The following is a 19,479-nucleotide window of genomic DNA, read 5'->3' as shown; positions in this document are numbered from 1 at the left end:
TTTAGTGTTAGCCAGTGTTAGGTAACATGCATTATTCATGCAAAAGGAGACTGTGTGATGTACCAGAATACAGAATTTCTGCTAGTGGATTGATTTTTTTGGGGGGGGGGCGGGGGGAAAGGGCTCTGTCAACACAACACTGCAAATAGTGCTGTGAGTTCTTCACAGAAAGTCTGGGCAAGGAAAATGCCCTGTCCTTGCTGTGTTGATGAAAGAATTGTGCTTTTCTTGTCTGTGGGTTTGGTAAGTACAGGTTCCATAAAACCCTGAACTACACGAAACAGGCTTTATCCCTGACACTTAAAAACGAGTCCCAGTACATTTCCCATACATTGTTGTTGGTTCAGTCTTAGTACTGGACATTCTGAGTGAAAGGTATTTGAGACTGGGCTTTGAAAACAACTTTTTAGTAATTGGTATTAACTGTTAAACTTGTTTTAGATCTGGTCTTCTGTTCTGCTATCTCTCCTCCCCTTGTAATGTCATTTAATTCTGTAATTCTTGGACGAAGTAAATTCACGGAGCTCAGGGCTGTTAGGGCATCTCTCTTTTCACCAGGCTGAGTGTCTGTAAAACACCACATAGTAAGTTGTACTTGAGGGATTTCTCAATGAGTTCTCCGTGAAGGCCCCTTTCTCAGATTCTGGCATGAGAGATTGTTGAAGTCGTCCTGATGGGCACACTGGAGCACTGAATTAAAATTAAATAGATCATTTTCTATTTAATTCCTGCTTTTTCCATTTTGGCCACATTCTCCTGCAACCTTTGAAATTTGTGTCCCGTTACTAGAGAACAAAGCTGAAATAATTGCTCATTCACGTGTGCTGCAGGGAAGAAGTGGCAAAAGGTAAAGGTGGAAATTGCTTTACTAATTTAGACATAACCAGAATATTGTATGATATACTGTCATAACCAGAATATCTTTCTACACTCAAAACCAAATTTATTTATTTTTAAATATTTTATTTATTAATTTGAGAGAGGAAGAGAGGGCATGAGTAGGGGGAGGGGCAGACTCCCCGCTGAGCACAGAGCCAGATGTCAGGCTGGATCCCAGGACCCTGAGATCATGACCTGAGCCAAAGTCAGACGCTTAGCCCCCCACCCATGCACCCCCAAACCAAACTTAAATGGTACTTAAGCTTAGGCATGATTTGCAAACAATTTTTGTGCTGTTGTAATGAACTATGACAAATTAGCCAAAGTAATGCTCAAAGCATATTGGCGCCATGATCTGTCAGAAGTTTTCTTCCAGTTATTTGAGAGTTAAGAATACCACTGATGATAAAAGAGGGGCTTCCTGATTAGACTCCGATGATCTCACTCAGAATTGATAATTCACTCACCATTTAAGTGCCTACGGTGGGTGGGTAATCAATGGGCTTTCGGCAAGAACTGTGGTTTTCTGCCCCCAGCAAAACTTTTCTCTCATGAGAAACATTGTAAAACTAATAGTGATCAATGTTTCACTGTTTCTTTTAAAAAGTGCAACCTGGGCCTAATAGAAGGGGTGTGTGGTGTGTGTGTGTGTGTGTGTGTGTGTGTTGGGCAGGTGGGGGGCCTATACTGGCTGATGCTTTGACCTCCCTCTCCTCCTTCCCTCCTTCCTTCCTTCCTTCCTTCCTTCCTTCCTTCCTTCCTTCCTTCCTTTTTTTGATAATGCTCCTGTTCGAATGGCGAGATTTTTCCAAATCACCTGGTAACTGGAGTATTGGGGTGGGTAATGTAAACCTCTTAACCCTTTCTCAGTATGAATCTGAGAAGAAATCTGAGTTCTGAACAGGTTGAACTCAGGCGTTACGTCTGTTTAGTGCATCTTGGCTTCAACATTACATCGGTGTTTTCATGTGAGTGCAAAAGGTGTAAGGTATCTGCTGTGTTGCCACGTGATGCTGTCATTAGACCGAAAGTCAAGTCACTTCTTCGTGTGCTATTGTTTTGGTTGAGTTTTTCAAAAGGATCTTCAAGGTCAACAGCTAAAGTGTTATTTTAGTATGCCTTTAACTTTAATTACACATGTTGTTAGTCAAAATGACTTGTTTGGGAGAGTTTAAGTTTGTAATACCAAGTTTGTTTTAAAATTTAGTATTTAGGGTGTTAGCTAACCCCTTTTTTCTCTAGGGAACCGTTGGTCTGCTGTTGCCCCTTACCCTCCCACTATGCAATCTTTTTAACAGCTCATTTTACTTAAAAGCCTAGTATACAAACAGATCAAATGCACCAAGTCTGCATGGTAACCAAAGGAGAAACAAAGGCCACTCAACTTCGGATTTGATAATCAAGTGTAGTCCTACACGGTAGGCATTGCAGCCTGGGGAATTGAGGCTAGTGAACTTTCCAAGAGCTGGTGCTTTTCATGTACAGCTGTTACCATCTGCTCATTATTACCTTAGAGAGGAACAGTGTTTCCCCATTTCACAAAGGAGCTGCAATCCATGATAATGTCTCAAGGCCACACAGCTGGCTGGTGACAGTGGGAACGTGAAAGCTGGTGCTGTCAGAACCTGAAGGCTCTTCTCCCCAGCTGTTGTCAATTTGTCTCCCCTGAATTACTCGGAGGGGTTTCACCTCTTTCTGTTTCAGGTGTTGGCCATGATTTTATCAAACTGCAGAAACCTGTAGCTATTTGGGTAGTGTGATCTTTTAAAAGTAGAGGCATAGTATCGTCTCAACTGGATTTTGCTTCCTCCCCGTCCCCAAGGAAAGCGTGGAAGAATACATGAGCTTTTTATAGAGTACATCCAGGCTTCATCAAAGGGTTTTATGTATGTGTAGAGACATCCCATCTCCCTGTGAGGCACTGAAATGAAAGAAAGATTTTTCCATAATACAGTGGTATGCTCCAGTGATTGCAAATGGGATAATTTGTAAAACACACTTGATTACGTATACTGGCCATGCCTTCAAATCTGGGGTTGATGAGAAATCAGGCAGAAGCTTGCAGCGAGGTGACCCACAAGTGAGCCAGGACTTTTTCACTTAACTGTTCTAGTTTATTTTTCTCTGTTGAAGGGCAGAATGGTGTCTGTGAAATGGCAAAAGCTTTGGAGTTAAGTAGATGTGGGTTTGCATCTTTACTGTAGCACTGAGTGCCTATGTAGCCTTGGGGTTTTCTCCTGTGCCTCGGAGGGGGGTGTTTTATATGGTGGCTGATGTGGTTCTTGGGACACGTTCCCAAACGAACTGTGGAAATCTCAATTAATTGAGCACCTAATATGTACAACAGATGATGGGTGAAAGAAAAATGACTAAGATGGTAACAGCTGCGAGAGAAACCGGGAGATAATAACGCTTACATTTCTGTGAGTGCACTTCCTAGTTCTGTGGAAGTGAAGACACGAGAGTGATGGGTGGGGCAACGGGAAGGCTTCACATGGAATGTGAATTTGAACAAGACCTTGAGGAAGGTGGGAGGAAACAGTGGAAGGCATTTGCATGTATTAGTTGAGGGATTGAAGCGTAGATGGTAGGACCAGTGAGCCCGTCTTGAGGAAAGTAGCTCAGCTCAGTCTCTTACTGAAATATCTTTTTCTTTTTTTTTTTTTTTTAAACTTTTCATTAGATTTGGATTGGTGAGTGGCCTAGTGAAGTGGGGGAATGGAGGGAAGGTTAGGTGTGGTTGGAGTGCCTGGTGCTGGAAACTCCAGGAGAGCAGGTGAGGCTCGTGCACGGGGCATGTGGCGTCTGCTCACTCTGCTGCTCAGAGGTCCCTTCACCATGCTTCGAGGTTTGGGGATTCCTACGGTTGGGGATGGGCAGGTTTGTCAGAGTTTTGTTCAGCGTAGGACATGTTGCTGAATGATGATGATGCTTATGGTACTGAAGGCGTTCAATGAATACAGAGACAGGTAGGCATGGACCCTCCTGGGCACTCGTCGACTCCAGCCCGGGAGACGGACAGCTAACCATCCCCGAAGGTCGATTCTCTAAGAGCAGTGAGAAGAAAAGGTACAGTTACAGCAGGACAGGAATCTTGACATGCAAATTATTGGGCAGTAGGGTTTTTTTACCTCCTTTTTTTCTTCATTTTCTCCATTACTTGAGGCAATTTTGCTTCTCAAATTTTACTAGAGATTCCGTGCCTCGACGGCCTGCATCTCAGTTGTGTGGGAAGATGGCTAATACCGTATTTCCAATTCATCGTTTCGGTGTAACGAGACTGAATGGACTCTCCCGTCGTTTTGCCACCGTGGGTTAGGCCGCGGGTGTCAGCGTGCCTGAATGCACCTGACCGCTCTTCCTCTGGCCAGGGCGGTGGTTTTCAGGGAGCGCTTCCTGGAGGAGCAACAGAGAGCATCACCTGAGACCTGATGCAAAGGCGGATTTCTGGGCACCCCCCCCGGCCTTCTGAATCAGCAGCCGGGGCAGGGCCCACACCATTTCAGTGAGCCTTGGAGGGGATTCTGTCGCCCTGGTCAAGGGCAAAGGTGACAAGATGTTCCTCATACACAGGCGCCCCCGTCACCGGGCTCACCGGGTTTTGTCAGATGAGTGTAAACACATGGCTACAATGCCGAAGGCCTTATTTAACTTGCTCCTTGTGTGTTGGATTTGAGCACACACCTGGCACCACATACAAGCCCGGGGACTTGATTTCTAGACAAATTTGTGTTTATCTTATAGGATTTATTTTTGTCTGTCTTGAAGGTTGCTTTTCTCTCTTCTGGGAAGCAAATGTGATGTAGAAGATAAAGTCCAAAATCTCCATGGAGGAGGGATTGAGACCCACTTCCCAAGACTTTCTAGGCGGAGGTGGTGTTTTTAGGAGCCACTGGGGAAACTTTCTGTGTAAACGTGAGGCACCAAGTTGGCAATTCTGAGCTCTAATACTGGCATGGGTGCCTGGACAGGAAGGGCTAAGGATGTCCTCTTCATCTTTTTCTTCAGAACAACTTCAAGTGTTTTCAATTCATTCACTTATTCACGGTTTTTAGAACAGTTGAGCATGCCAGCAGAAACACTATTGGATTTAGGTCATCCGCACACTGCAGGGAAACTACAAATCTGTTTATTTTGCTACTGATTATGGACAGGAGGACATTCCTATGATTTGATTTGATTTTCTTTTTTGCTTGGGGTCCCCAAAGATGACTTTTTTAAAAAAAGATCTTATTTATCAGAGAAAGCAAGCAGAGGGAGAGGGAGAGACTCTCAAGCAGACTCCCCACTGAGTGCAGAGCCCACAAAGGGCTCGATTTCACAACCCTGAGATCATGACCTGAGCCGAGATTAAGAGTTGGGTGCTCCACTGACAGCCACCCAGGTGCCCCGAAAGATGACTTTTAATTTTTCTCCTTTATCCATTACTACCAAATTTCTGAAGGAAGACCTTTTTATATCATTTTAAAAAATTAAGATCAATTAGTTCCTGGTAATTTTTTCCATTCTCACATGTTTTTTGTTGTTTTTTTGTTTTGTTTTTACAGATACGAATTCAGTCTTAAGTAATGTTCATGCATTTCCTTAGTCATCTCTACCTAAAAAGACTTGATTTGTGAGTGATGGAAGCAACATATATTTCAATCAAGTGATGTTTATGTTCATTATCTAGCTGGTAGCTTGGTATCCTGGCACTGAGGAAACATTCAGTAAATATTTGCTGTTATTACAGGTTTTGCTTAAAGTGTCTGTACTGTTTCTCTAAAGGAGGAACTTGTTTCTGTTATCTGTTAAAGATAATCAGGTCAGCTTTCAAGTGCCAGGCAAATACTTAATGTTTAGATTTGTTTTCACACTGTGTGAAACCTAGTCAAGTTATTTCCGTTTCTCTGTGCCTTAGTTTCCATACTTATAAGCTGCAAGTGGGAAGGTCCATGCTCAGAGGGTTAAGTGATGTAATACATGGAAATGTACGTGTTCCGAATGTGCCTCTGGAGAGTCCGAGCTTGGATGCTGGAGGGGCGAGGCTGATGGCAGTGGCAGTACCCCCTCATTGCTCCTGCCCCATGCCTGTCTCCCTTGCTCTTTACCCTTTTCTCTCCTGAACAGGAAGTGGGCTTAAAATCCTGGGCCCAGGTGCACCTGTCTGGCTCAGTCGGTAGAACATGCAACTCTTTGATCTTGGGGTTGTGAGTTCGAGCCCCACTTTGAGGGTGGAGTTTACTTAAAAAAATAAAAAAATCCTGGACCCATACTATTATGAAAGTGTATACTCAAGGGAACATTTTTTTAGTTATCTATATGGAAATTGAGTGAATCTTACTTTGGGTGGAGATCAAATCATCCTTGTTTATGTATACATAAAAAAAAAATCCCAATGCATTTCATTGCTGTTTCCAAATCAAGTTGGACTGGGATTGGATTCCTGCACTGCATTTTTCTGTCATCTTAAAAATGATCGTGGACTTGTGAGTCACACATCCACACACAGTGAGGAACTTTCGCTCTGCGTTACTAAGGTTTTTGTCATCTCTTTCAGGGTTAAGTCGATTGCTGTTGTGGCTGCTGCTGGTTTGGAAGCCCAAGGGTTCGTGATGCTCTCAAGATGGGCAGGAACTACTTGAAATAAGTGTTAGTCTTTATGCTTGGTTCCCCTTGCAGAGTTGGGCATGGTGAGCAGGGTCCACCTTGTGCTGTGGGGGTTTAGAAGGGAGGCGAGGAAGAGGAGGAAGTGCACTGGGTTCGTCTGACCTCCCTCAGGCCTTACTGCCTCTAGAAAGTTAGTGAAGCTTAAATTCATGGGCCCAGTGAAGCTCAACGGATAGGAATACCCGGGGTGTGTGTTGGAGCCAGGAGAAGTAGAGAATCTTGGCTGGTTTTCACCTTGGCACTTGGAGATGACTCATTCATTCAGCTCTCCTTCTCTACCAGGCATTTTATTCTAGCACGTTGCCTATAAAAGTTTTCTATCAACCACTCTAGTGCTGTCTCAAAAAGGGAGAGCTGAGACCGGCTAGACTTCAGTGACTGCTGCACGGCTGTTGGCTACGTCTGCCACTTGCTCGTTCTTGGCCTGAGCCCTGGGCTGACCAAGCAGGCTTCACAGGGGTGGGGTGAGGGGGCTGGGAAGTGTTGGTCATATAGTCAGCCTCACGGGTTACGAGTTCTCCTTTTAGCCGCCCCCGAAACTGTGCTGCCCCCATATGAGATCCAGGCAGGCGGCTTCCCAGAGCTTTGCTCAGACTGAACCCTTAGAAGTTCGTCTGAGAAAGGGTCATTACAGAGTGGATACAAACGTCCTTTAGCTTTCATTCTGTAGCTGAGATTTTCTGAAGGAAAAACAATTACTTAAAAAACATATATAAAGATACCTGTCCATGGGAACTGCGGTGACGCCAGTCCTGTCCTGTCCTTTGGCACTAAATCTGGGTACAGTCTCAGATTTCTTCCTTGGTTCTCCAATAAAATGTTTGCTGTTGTCTGTTTGCATTAGCCAGTAGTTTGAAGGGTTGTGCTTACATATTCCTCTTCAATGTAGGCTCTGGCAGGGGTGGGAATACTAATTTAAATTGATCTACCATGAATCACTTTTCAAAACAAATGAGTTTTGAAAAATAGTGTACTACATGGATTACTCTAAGGGAAAACATGGACAAAATTTAAAAAAAAAATACCCTTGATGGTCAGGACTATGTTTTGGTTACTGCTCTGTCCCCAGTATCTGGGACATAGGTCAACTGTTGTGTCAGCAGTGGGTCTATTTAGGTAATGAGGTAATGGGTGAATTTAAAAAGGTTTTTCTCTTCAAATTTTTTTATAAACATGTTTTTTTATAGTTAGAAAGGTTATAATAGTTACCCTTATCTGATGAGGATACAAAGTTCTTGTGGAGAAAATCAGAGTCTGAAAGACAGTTCTGTTGTCATGGAAGGATTCAGTGGAGATCTGATTTTCAGTTTGTGTGTGTGTGTGTGTGTGTGTGTGTGTGTGTGTGTGTGCACGCGCGCGCATGCGTGAGAGAGAGAGAAAGAGAAATGGTGAGACAGACTGAGGGGCTGAAGTGTTCAGAGGTCCAGGACTTGTAGTTGTTAAGTTGTTGGAGTTGGGATAGAAATCACTTGAGGTCGGATGAAAAACATGAAGATCAGCAAGGTGAACTTAACAATGGTGACAAGAAAAAAAATCCTAGGTGGGCAGTAGCTATTTAAGATTTTCTGTTTGTTTTAGTAATCTCCACACCCAAGGTGGGGCTCAAACTCAAGACCTTGAGATCAAGAGTCGTATGCTCTTCCGCACTGAGCCAGCGGGGCACCTCAGGGTTTTAAAATGTGTGAAGGGTAAGTGTTAAGGAACTTAATCTGTCAAAAGCAATAATTTCCCCAAAAGTAATGTCCACAGAGACAATAAAGATGGTCAACGTAACAGTAGGGGATTATTCTCTTGACTCGTAAGAAGTCTCAACAGCTTGTAAAGAGGTAGACCCCTATTTATTTTTCTTTCATTCAACAAGAGGTGCAGGATGCTGTGTATATGACGGAATTCACACAGTTTGCAGACCAAATGCCTTCAGAGGTCACGTGTGATCGAGTCTTACATAAAAATAAGAAGCTTTGGAGTGTCCTTCAATTGGAGACTGCGTTTGCTGCCTTAGGCACTCAAATTGGGAGTAAAATAATTGTGACCAGTAAGCAGATAACCGTGCACAGGAGTCTAGAAGCTTACTGGCTTCTCGGAAGCTGCCATTGTCCCCTGCAACCCAGGCAGCTATGGTGGAAGAATTGTCCCCTTGGAACCATGAGAAACATGAGGCACTGTGAGGACAAGGGCAGCATCTAGCATTGGAGAGCTCAGGTTAAGGTGTCCCTTGCTTTGTAACATTGCCTATGACTTCCCTGAGCTCCTGTCTGTATCTGAAAAATGAGTTTGTTTACCCCAAAAGGGATACGCGGTATGGGAGATTATGTGGAAAATGATTCAAGTGGGTATATGTGTGATCGTGTTTGGGAGTAATTTTGCCACTAACCTGAGTAACTTTCTGGTATAGTCTCACTCATGTTAGTGTTGATCACTTATCAATTGCCCTCAAAGGCAGTGCCACTTGAGTTTTGCGACATATGCTGTTTTTGGACCCATATTTGAAATGAGATTTCTTTTCTTCTTGTTCTAGTTTGAAAGGCAAAGTTATGACTTGTGGTAACATCATCTGAGTGATGTAAACTTTCTAAATCCTAAGACAGGCTCTTTGGCCAGATCCTTCCTTGTCCAGCTGAACATTTTTTTTTTTTTACCAGGAAGTGTTTATAATGCACACACAAGTGAATAGTAAGATCTTTAAACTTAGACTTCTCGAGAGTAGTGTCTTTGAGACTGTGCTGTAGGCAAGTGTTTCATGAAGGGAAACTACTTTATGGGACATGGGAAACCTTTGTGTTCAGCAGTGGGGGATGAAGCTAGGGAATGCAACTCTCTCTCTCAATCTTATGATAACTGCTTTCTTTCTGGGGCATCTAGTCGGAAAACAGATGCCTGAAGAGGCCAACAGGCAACAGTGAGTTGAAAGACCCTTGGGGGGGCCTTAGTGGCTCAGTCGGTTAAGCATGCAACTCTTGATCTCAGCTCAGGCCTTGATCTCAGGGGCATGAGTTCAAGCCCCATGTTGGGCTCCACGCTGGGTGTGGAGCTTACATAAAACAACAAAAATTCCTTTCTTTCCAAAGTTGAGATGCTGTGATTTATTTTTAAATAAAGGAAGGGTGGAAGGCAGGACAGCTGGGGTCATTTGGGGCTTGAGAAGAATTCTCAGGGCTGCTGGGTGTCAACAGTGGGCCAGCTTGCTAGGTTAATAGTACTCTTGGTTTAGAGCTCGTGTAATTCGTAGTTGGCAACCTGGCTTCCTAGCCCAGTCTCCACGGGAGCTTTACAAAGAAAGTGTTGATTCCCCAGATCCCGTCCCCGAGATACTCTGTTGATTTGTTTTGGTATAGAACTCTGACATAGGTATTTTTATTTTGTTTTATTTTTCTATATTTTAACTCAAAGTACAATACAGCGAACACCCATTCCTTTCACTTAGCTTCACCGGCTGTTACCCTCCTGCCACTCCAGTCCGTGTGCAGGCACTGTGGCCTCTCCCCGCCAAATCCTCAGCTCCCATCTTACACGCCAGCAAGGACCTTCTCCTCCCCAGCTGCTTCCCCAGGACCACCAGCACCGTGCGTTCAAGTCCACGGTCCAGTTTGAAATGCAGCACTAGGATTTTTCCCAGGTGTACTTTATAACCAGCTTTATGGATCCATGGTCCAGTCAAGTTTCTCACATCGTTTCTGGCTGTTGGGCCCACCCTCACCCTGGTCTTCCCCAGCCTGAACGGCCGCTGCTGCCTCCCTATCGGGTCAAGGACACCGAATGCTCCTTGGAGCCCAGGCCCATTTCCTGGCGTGAATGTCTTAGGAGTGATGTGGTTTCCTCCCAGCGCACCACATCAGGAGGCCACTGGGTCCCACCTCCCGCTACTGGTGATGAATAGACAGTTTTTAAAACTCCGTAGGAGATTCCAACGGGCGGCCAAGGTTCGAAATCCACCGAATTAAAACCCCTTGGTCCATGTGTATGTGTGTTTGCCATAAAAGACACAACATAAAATTGACCACTTAAAGCATTTTTAAGGGTACAGTGCTCGGGCATTGGGTCCGTTCACAGTATTAGGCAATCATAACCACCGTTCATCTCCAGACCTTTTTCATCTTCTCAAACCGAAACTTTGTACTCATTAAGCACCAACTGCCCGTTTTCCCTTCCTCTCTGGCCCTGGCACCCCCCCTTCTCCTTTCTCTCTGATTTTGGTTAGTCTAGATCCTGCAGGTAGGTGGATGTGTGATTTCTAGCCTTTGCATCTGGCTTCCTTCACCTGCTGGAATGTCCTCACGGTGCATCCAAGTTGTAGCATGTAGCAGAACCTGCTTTTTTTTTTTTTTTTAATGTTTTTTTATTATATTATGTTAGTCACCATACAGTACATCCCCGGTTTCCGATGTAAAGCAGAACCTGCTTTTTAAAGCTGAATGATATTCCATGGTGTGTATAATATACATGGTGAGTAATATATATGGTGTGTGTGTGTGTGTGTGTGTGTGTGTGTGTGTATACACACCATAGTTTGTGTATCCATTCATCCATTGATGAGCCTTAGTTTCTACCTTTGGCTATTATGAATGACGCTGCTGTGGACATAGTTGTGTACAAGAATGTGTTTGAGTCTCTGCTTTTGCTGCTTCTGAGTGTATACCCAGAAATGGGATTGCTGGATCATATGGTAACGCTCTGTTCAATTTTTAGAGAAACTACCACCCACCTCTCACTTTTCAATAAAGTGAATTAAGAAGCTTTAGAAGGGTGAAGTATCCTGGAATTTGAGGAAGAAGTAAGCCCATAGGCCTCCAGGCTTCTGTTCCTATTCCTTCCCCAAGGTAATAGGATTGATCTCCTCTTCATAGGGATAAAGACCAAGGGTGGAAATCCTTAGTTTTTTACAGCCTCAGGTGGTATGCAGAATAAGGGTTAGAGTATAGTATTTCCTTAACAGTATGCGTAACTTCTTGGGGCACCTGGGTGGCCCAGTTGATTACTGGGCTGGCTTTGGCTTGGGTAGTGACCCCGGGGTCCTGGCTCCCTGCTCAGCAGGGGGTCTGCTTCTCTCTCTCTTCCCCTCTGCCTGCCACTCCCCCTGCTTGTGTGCTGTCAAATAAATAAATAAAATTAAAAAAAAAAAACCAGTATGCGTAACTTCTCAAAGAGTTTAGTTTGGGACTGGTAATTTAAATAAATAGTACATAGCAAACAAGTTGCCCCTCGTCTCTGTAAGTAATGTGAAGGGAGGTAATAGGTTGCCTCTCTGGGGCCAGTTGGGTTTTTAAAACAGAATATTTTAGTTAGCTCCTCCAAATACTAAATGTGTGACCTTGGGCAAAGTCTTGACTTCCCTGGTTCATGTTGGGCAACTGTAAAACGGGGATAATGACTGGAATGAATTAGTCTGTGTAAAGTCCTTGGTTTCTGGTACAAGAGAAAGCACTCATTCAGTGCAAGCTATGAATATAATTCCATCAGTTTCAAAGACGTTATTTAGATCTGATTGTCTTTGAAAGTATTTGAAAGCGGGTATTTTTAAAATGAGTTATGACTGTTTTACTGGGCTTGGCATCTCTGTGGGGCAGTCTGAGACGGGTGGCCTGAGGCCTCGAGAACGAGGGTTCTTAATCTGAAGAGTGGCAGGAGCCAGTGAGAGCCAGCGCTAGTGAACAACTGTGGACTGGAAGTAAGGGCAGACTGTTTCCCAGGGCGCGGATGGGTCATTTTTACCTACAGCCGCAGCTGTGGGGTCCGCAATAAGAACGTGTGTTCGGCGGGTTTGGGCTTCACTGTACCCTGCGGCATTGGGTCCAGGACTGGGTGGGCGGCTCTTTGGGAATGCTGGTTATTCTTTTATTTCCTGGTTGACCGTGAGCTGAGAATTTCCACATCAGTCCTACTGCATCTAACCAAGTTGCTGTGTGTTAATGATAAGTTTGGAGCTTGCGCTAAATAGAGCCTGCGAAGTCCCAGGGATTATTTAACAAGAGAAAATGTTGGTTCTGCAGAGCCAGTAGCTTTGGGAGTATTGAAAATTGGGTGGTTGTCCTGAAGTGGGAAACCCTGATCTAACCCTGGTCTTGGGCCTGTCTCTGGTTGCCTTGCACAGCCTGCAGAGAGACGTCCCTCAGTGCTGCTTGTCTTCTGGGAGGGGACGGGACCACGAGAGGTGGAGAATATGTACACAGCTCGAAACCGGCGGAGGGGCTTCTGCCTCGTTCTGTCAGTTTAACTTCCGAAGAAGCTGATGATAACATGGGGACACAGTGCTTTTCCGGGCCAGGTGCCTTGAGAGGCATTTGATACAGATCTCCTGATTTAATCCTTACGCCGACCTCCGGGTTGGTGATGTTATCCCTATGTTATAGGCGGGCAGAATGAGGTAGAGAGAGATTAAAGGGCAGAGTCGAGATTCGAATCCAGGCAGTGTGACTCCAGATTTTGCACCCACCATTCCGGTTGGATAGAAGTTAAAAAGTCCATTTTTGGCTCTTGGTCCTCTGTCTTTTGGGTATTCCATTTAGCCATTGTATTAGTTCCTATTGATAACAGATTAACACAAACTGGGGGCTTACCTGCAGCTTGAGAGAAAACAGCAGTGTATTTTCTCACAGTTCTGGAGGCTAGAAGCACAGTCGAGGTGTCACCTGGGCCATGCTCCCTCTGAAGTTTCTGCTGGAGGGTCCCTTCTTGCCTCCTGTCTTCCTTGCTTCTGGCTGTGGCTGGCAACACTGACCGTAACTTGGCTTTTAGATGCATCACTCCAATCTCTTCCTCCGTGATTACATAGCATTCTCCCGGGTGTCTGTTCGGTCTTCCTAGAAAACACTAGTCATTGGATTAAGGCCCATGCTAATGTGCTGTGACCTCATTTTAATTCATTGCATCTGCAAAGACCCCATTTCAGAATAAATTCACATTCCAAGGTTCTGAGTACGTGTGAATTTTGGTGTGTGTGTTGGGGGGTGGGGGGGGAGCTATTCAACCCAGTACAGCCATTAACTTGGGGAAAAGGAGGAACTGTAGACATGGTAAATTTTGGGCACAGTGACTTCGGCTGCTCATAAGCATTCAGTGAGTATAGCCATGGAGAGGTGGTGAGTTAGGGGGGGTGGCTGGTACCTGCTGTTCAGTCAAGCATTTGCTTATCACCAAACAGATGAAAGAAGGGGGTGCAAGCAGAGTGCAGGGGGAGCAGATAGCAAAGAGAGGCTTTGGCAGAGATGTGATGGCGGGCGCCCACCGAGTGGAAGACAGCGGTAATAGCAACACCGTTGAGCAGCCAGCGTCTCAGCCTCATAATTGAAACCTTCTCTCGGTGACTTAAAGGCTTCTTAGCGTGTGCTGATTCAGAGAAATGGGTGGTGTGTGGTCCTTTTTAGAGCAGTTTGTATCAAGTTTACTTTGCAGTGTCTGTAGGCTTAGCCAACAGTTAGGCAGAAAATAGGCTCATTTAGAAGTCATTTGATCAGGCTGGGTGGCTGAGATATACATTGTTCCCAGCATAATTTCTATGGCAACAGGACCGTCTGACATAAGTCCATAACTCAAGTTTACGAATATCCGCTTTCCATGTTGTGCTTTGGCCTGATAAGCACAGAAGCAAACTTGCGGCTCATCTATAGGACTTGTGAAGGCGTGAGGCGCTGTTTTCAGTGTATTTGTACTCCTTCTCCCTTCATTGCTCTTTTACTGTTTTTTTTTTTTACCCCATTTCTTTATATTTATACTGTTTTTGTTTTGTTTTACTAAATACCTATCTTGGTTGACCTCAAATACTCTGAGGAAGGAAGTGAGACATAAGTGTTCATGCAGCGAAGGAGCACTTAGGGCAGATAGCTGCCCTTCGAGAGCTGACCTCTGCCCAAGGAGACAGCGCGGTGTCACAGAGCTCTGGCTCTATCGCTCATTGTCACTCGGCTGTGGTTTGCTGTCCTGTGAAATCCGAGTGTACCTATCAGATGACCTCATTAGGACAAAATGGGATAGCAAGGGTACAGCACTTAGCACAGGGCCTGCCATGTACAGAGTGCTCGGAGGAGCAAAGAAGAGTTCCAGGGAGGGGATGGCGTGAGCTGAGCCCAGAGTTGGGAATGTGTGCATGCGTGTGGGACTCATGAGAGGAGGGCGGAGGGGATGGGGGAGCTTGGCTGCCATAAGGCAAGGATTCTTAGGCACAGACACAGTGACTGGGGCATCATTCCTGCTCCTTCCTCCTCCAGCATTCCTTCTCACCTGACTCCAAGCCCATGTGCACCTTGCTTTGTCTGCCCCTGTGTCCGCTCCATCTGGAGCATGTGCTAGCTCAGGAAATCGGGAGGCCTGCCCTATCCACGGGTGCCAACACAACTGACGGCGAGGTTTGAAGCTCGTAATACTGGTGACCAAGACTATTTTGGGAGATGGATTCCTCATTAAAATTTTATTGCTTTAGCTTGCTTTTTCTTCTCCATCCTCTTTATTTACTGCCTTCTGTTATATATAAACTTTTGAAGTCTGCATAGCAGACAGCTGTTAGTGTTACCATTGGAGAACCACAAGACGCAACTTAAAATAAACTGATTTTTTTTTTAGTTTTTTATTTAAATTCAATTTAGTTAACATATAGTGTATTATTAGTTTCAGGGGTAGAATTGAGTGACTCATCGGTTGCATATAACACCCAGTGTTCTTTATATCGTGCGCCATCCTTAATGGCAATCACCCAGTTACCTCATCCCCCCACCCACCTCCCCTCTAGCAACCCTGTTTGTTTCCTAGAGTTTTTAGAGTCTCTTACGGTTTGCCTCCCTCTCTGTTTTTATTTTACTTTACTTTTCCTTCCCTTCTCCATGTTCATCTTTTTGTTTCTGAAATTCTACAGATGAGTGAAATCGTACGGTATTTGTCTTTCTCTGACTTACTTCACTTAGCATAATACCCTCTAGGTCCATCCACATCATTGCAAATGGCAAGATTTCATTCTTCTTGATGGCTGAGTAATATTCCAGTGTGTGTGTGTGTGTGTGTGTGTGTGTGTGTGTGTATACACACATCACCTCTTCTTTATCCATTCATCTGTGAATGGACATCTGGGCTCTTTACTCATTTGGCTATTGTGGACATTGCTGCTCTAAACATTGGGGTGCATGTGCCCCTTTGAAGCACTGTGTTTGTGTTCTGTGGATAAATACCTAGTAGTGCAATTGCTGGGTCATAGGGTAGCTCTATTTTTAACTTTTTGAGGAAGCTCCGTACTGTTTTCCAGAGGGGCTGCACCAGTTTGCACTCCTACCACCAACAGTGTTACAGGGTTTACCTTTCTCTGCATCCTCGCCAATATCTGTCCTTTCAATTTTGGCCATTCTGGCTGGTGTGAGGTGGTAGTCATTATGGTTTTGATTTGTATTTCTCTGATGCCAAGTGATGTTGAACATTTTTTCATGTGTCTGCTACCATTTTTATATCTTCTTTGGAGAAATGTCTATTCATGTTTTCTGCCCATTTCTTGAGTGGATTATTTGTTTCCTGGGTGTTGAGTTTGATAAGTTCTTTATAGATTTTGGATACTAGCCCTTTATCTGGTAGGTCATTTGCAAATATCTTCTCCCATTCCATAGGTTGCCTTTTGGTTTTGTTGATTGTTTCCTTTGCTGTGCAAAAGCTTTTTATCCTGAAGAAGTCCCAGTAGTTCATTTTTGCTCTTATTTCCCTTGCCTCTGGAGACATGTCTAGCAAGGAGTTGCTGCTGTCAAGATGGAAGAGGTTGCCGCCTGTGTTCTCCTCCAGGATTTTGATTGTTTCCTGTCTCATTTAGGTCGTTTATCCCTTTTGAGTCTAGTTGTGTGTGTTATAAGAAAGTGGTCCAGTTTCATTCTTCTGTATGTTGCTGTCCAGGTTTCCCAACATGATTTGTTGAAGAGAATGTCTTTTGTCCATTGGATAGTCTTGCCTGCTTTGTCGAAGATTAGTTGACAACTGATGGATTTCCAATGACACAGAGAAATGCTTATAAAATTAAGTGAAATGGCAGGATGTACTATGGGGAAGTTAGAACTTCTATGGGGGAAAAGACTGAAAGGAAGTACATCAAATTGCTAACAGTTGTTGTAGATGGAGTGGTTTCCTGTTCTTTTATCTCTACTAGAGAGACCTGTAATGCTCTTGAAAACGGGAGAAAACTCTCACATGAGATTTCATATCATTCCTTCTGATTGCAAGAGACTAAGTTCTTTCCTATCTGGACTTGACCTTTCCTATCTGGACTTGACTGACTTGGGTAAATACAGCCTCAGGTTGACGTTGTTGGTGTGATGCAGCAAGTTGCTGGTGAATCATCTTGCCTTGATTTCTCTGCTCCCTTTTCCCTGAGCGTGGAAGCTCTATAAGATCGTTCAGACCTCCGGGTCAGTGCATGTGTCACATGGAAATGGGAGTTTTTCATGTGTGCTGGTGTTAGAGGGTGGAGGATGGACTGAATTTGAATTGGAAATGGTTGTGTAACTAACTTCACGGATCAGGTTGAGAGTAGGTTTTCCCATGGCCTGTGCCAATAACCTCTTTCTTGACACCCTCAAGTCATAAGATTAGAATGCCTTGGCTGAGTTCTGGGTTTCCCTTCATCGGCGTCCATTTTCAGTGAGTGGAATTTCGGTCAGCTGGCACATCACCAGAAAGGGCCAAATTAGACATAATTGCACATCAGCTTTACTTTCAGGTCTGTGGCCTACTGTGCTGCAGGAGCACGCCAGACCTGGATCTTTGTTCTCCCTGGGAATAGCACGCCCCAGAAGAAAGATTACCGTGGAATTCATCATCCAAACCTAGACACATTTGTGGGGAAAGGCGAAGTCTATTAATTACGCCAAGGCAAAGGTGTCAGCTAGGCCATTGCTGGGCAAACTGAGACCTAGGGTTCCCCTGCCCCTTAGGATGGGTCTTTCTCTGTTCTGTGACATGAACTGCCCTTTCCTAGACAGCAACCTTCAGAGAAGAGAAGCCAAAAGAGTTGGAGAGTATGCGGGGCATTTGAGAAAAAGGGAGGCAGGGTGCCTTTTCAGGAAAGTTGAGCTAAAAATAGAGCGTGGCCATTCAACAGTTGCTTGGACACTTCAGACGCTGGGGTTTGTGCCATTGTTCCTTTTCTCTGCATTCCTCGTGAGTCCGTCTCCTTTTCCTCTGTGTTACAAAGGAGCTGGTCTTCATGCTGCGTCTCGGCTGGGATGCAACCCCTTTAATATGCCGAGGGAGCTGGATGAGAAGATCACCAAGGCCTCTCGAAGCTCTCTGAGCCTGTGATTTTATAATAGGTAACATAAGGCCTGCACTGCATGGGTAATGAGGCGACAAGCAGGAACGCTTCCTGCTGAAACGGAGGGGTCCCAGATCCTCTGTCCTCTGTCCCGGGCTGTCACACACTCAGTGGCACACTCCTCTCAGAGCCAAGGGTGGAAAGCCATGGAAGGAAGGGAATGTAGGCCTTTTACTAGAGGGGGGGTTTCTTGGTGGGGTGAGGAGTAAGTGATAGGGATGCTGAGAGGGAAGAGAAAATGACAGTACAATTAATTCTCTAGGTGGGGCTTTCTCAACCTCAACACTTGGGACATTTTGGACAAGGCCATTCTTGGTGCAGGGGCAGGGTGGGGAATGTGCTTTGTGGGATGTCGAGCGGCGTCTCTGACACAGGATTGCCAGTAGTTCTCACCCCCACCCCCGTTATGAGGACCCAGAAGGTCTCCATGCATTGCTGAACGTCCCCAGTCGAGAATCTGCTGTGGGTGAAGAAACAGAATTGTTCTCGGGATATTTCTCTGTTGCTGGGTTTTGTTCTGGCCCAGCTCCCACCTTAAGCTTTTATAAAACCATTTACTGGACCAATTAGTGTTTGTGATGGTGGGTGGCGATTTAAAATGAAATAGCCTCACTTTCATGCGCTGGGATTTGGCTCGGAAATAAAGTGAGCTGAGCTCTTCCCCCTCCCCTTTCCCCAGTGCAGGAATAATGAGGCCTTTCTGCTGGGAATGGGATTATGCTTTTTCCCACCTTTTAAAACTCGTTTTTTTCAGTATTTCTACCATGACTAGTCTAACAGGTTTTATACTGAGGAAGACATTAAATTTTAAGAAAGGGTTCTGGGCTGGGTGGGAGATTCTGTAAGTCCGACGAGCTTCCAGGTGCTGCCCACACGGTGGGTTCATAGACGGCGCTGTAAGGGGTGAGGCTCCAAGAAGGACCAACTCTTGACAGTTAAAAGTTGGCAGATAGGTTCCAGCAAGCTGATGGAGCACTCTGAACGGGGGGCAGCATCAGGCTTTCGGCAGTCTGCTCTGCAAGGGGCTGCCCACAGACCTTTCTGTGGGCGGGAAGGGATTGTCTGTGCCCGTCTGTGGCCTTGCAGGCTGTCGCGCAGCAGGAGGCCCAGTGCTTGCAGCCACTTACCTGGCACTGGGCGGAGCAATTGAACAGGACAGCCGGAGACAGATGGCCGCACCCTCTGAGCGGGCCCTGGAGGGGCAGGCTGGCTCCAGAAAGGCAGCAGATGAGACCATTTTCACCTCCGAGCTGTTTGCTGGCTCCCTGGCTTCAGTTTGAGGAGAGAGAGTCACACAGGGTTACGGGCCCCTCGGAACAGCTTTGGCCTAACTTTGTCTTTGCTCAGCTCTGCAGGGCCGAGAGCAGTCAGACACCTGCTCTCCTAGCCAGGGACTCTCCCAGGATTTTGGGCAACAGGAGCAGTTGGTGCTGTTCTCGTTACCCCGAAGCCTTTGTTTCTGCGGGTCTGCTGGTACCAGGGATGGAGTGGGAGAAGGCACTTGGAACTGTGGGAAGAGAGGAAAACATTTCCAACTGGCGATGTAAGGGAGGGTGGGAGCCCAGGCCACCCACTGTTCTTGTGCCTGGAGCTGGGATTGGATATCAATCTGCAAGGACAGCAGTGTCTTTACAGGGCTTAGTAAACCAACTCACTTCAAGAATATATATTGTAGAAGTGAT

The 19,479-nt window shown here is 45.4% G+C and overlaps 1 protein-coding gene across 1 annotated transcript in view; it reads left to right on the top strand.

The window, feature by feature from the left end:
• The window catches only part of IQGAP2 (IQ motif containing GTPase activating protein 2), a 274,080-nt gene that overhangs the window by 2,252 nt on the left and 252,349 nt on the right, over positions 1 to 19,479 (top strand). The window lies entirely within an intron of this gene.

This window comes from Ursus americanus, chromosome 5, assembly GCF_024610735.1.
Source record: "Ursus americanus isolate L20-20 chromosome 5, mUrsAme1.1.p, whole genome shotgun sequence".
Classification (NCBI taxonomy): domain Eukaryota; kingdom Metazoa; phylum Chordata; class Mammalia; order Carnivora; family Ursidae; genus Ursus; species Ursus americanus.
The sequence above is the reverse complement of the archived record's forward strand: the minus strand, read 5'-3'. Positions and strand labels throughout refer to the sequence as shown.